This window comes from Pteropus alecto, unplaced genomic scaffold, assembly GCF_000325575.1.
Source record: "Pteropus alecto unplaced genomic scaffold, ASM32557v1 scaffold98, whole genome shotgun sequence".
In the NCBI taxonomy this organism is placed as follows: Eukaryota; Metazoa; Chordata; class Mammalia; order Chiroptera; family Pteropodidae; genus Pteropus; species Pteropus alecto.
In genome coordinates, this window is record NW_006443570.1 from 4,196,204 (window position 1) to 4,197,057 (window position 854).

The following is an 854-nucleotide window of genomic DNA, read 5'->3' on the forward strand; positions in this document are numbered from 1 at the left end:
CCCCGGAAAGGAGAAGGTGGGCTCCGGGACGGATTCCCTGGCCGGGACCCCGCGCCTCCCGAAGCGGCTGTCATGGCGGCCACCGGCTCTTCCTTCGCCCTCCCTGCCGCTGGGTCCAGCGCCATTTTGAGCATCTTCCTTGCTTCCCTGTATCCCTCCCGCTCTCCTCGCTCCTCCTTTCCTCCCTGCAGGCCAAACGCCTGCCGACGCTGCCTGGGCCTCCCTGGGCGGGTCGCCTCGCGGCTCTCTGGATGCTCTACCAACCCCGGGGGTCCTAGAGTGACTGCGGGGACCGCAGAGCATTGAAGTTCAGACCCGCTGCATTTTTCACCCGGCCTCCTTTCTTGCCCACTTGCAGGCCCGTTACCATCCCGGGGCTCGGGGTCTTGCTTCCCTAGAAAAGTCCCGACCCCACTCCACTCCTTGGACCGGCCATGTCCCTAGGCTTCGCGTCCCCAGCCTTCCCGCGCTCCGGGAAAAAGATCCTCCACCCCACTGAGGCACTGGAACGAGAAGCCTCGGAAACCCTAGGGACCCTCTCCCAATTCAGCTAAACCTCTGGGCTCCCGCCACGACTCCAAATCCTGTCCCGGAGACCTCTCCTCGCACCCTCTTTTGTGGGCAGCACACCCACTCGCCTTTACGTCTAAGCAGAAGCCCGGGAACACCCGCGCAGGGCCAAAGGCCATCTGTTTGAGGTTGGCGAGGTGACAGAGCTTCCAGCAAACCCCGACTTTTCGGAGCTGCAGGCAGGCGGAGAAGCGACGGCCAAGTGGGGTCACTTTTGTAGCACCCGGACTTAGCCGGCCTAGAGCCAAAGAAACCCCCATCCGGACCTAACGGAGTGAAGCTGG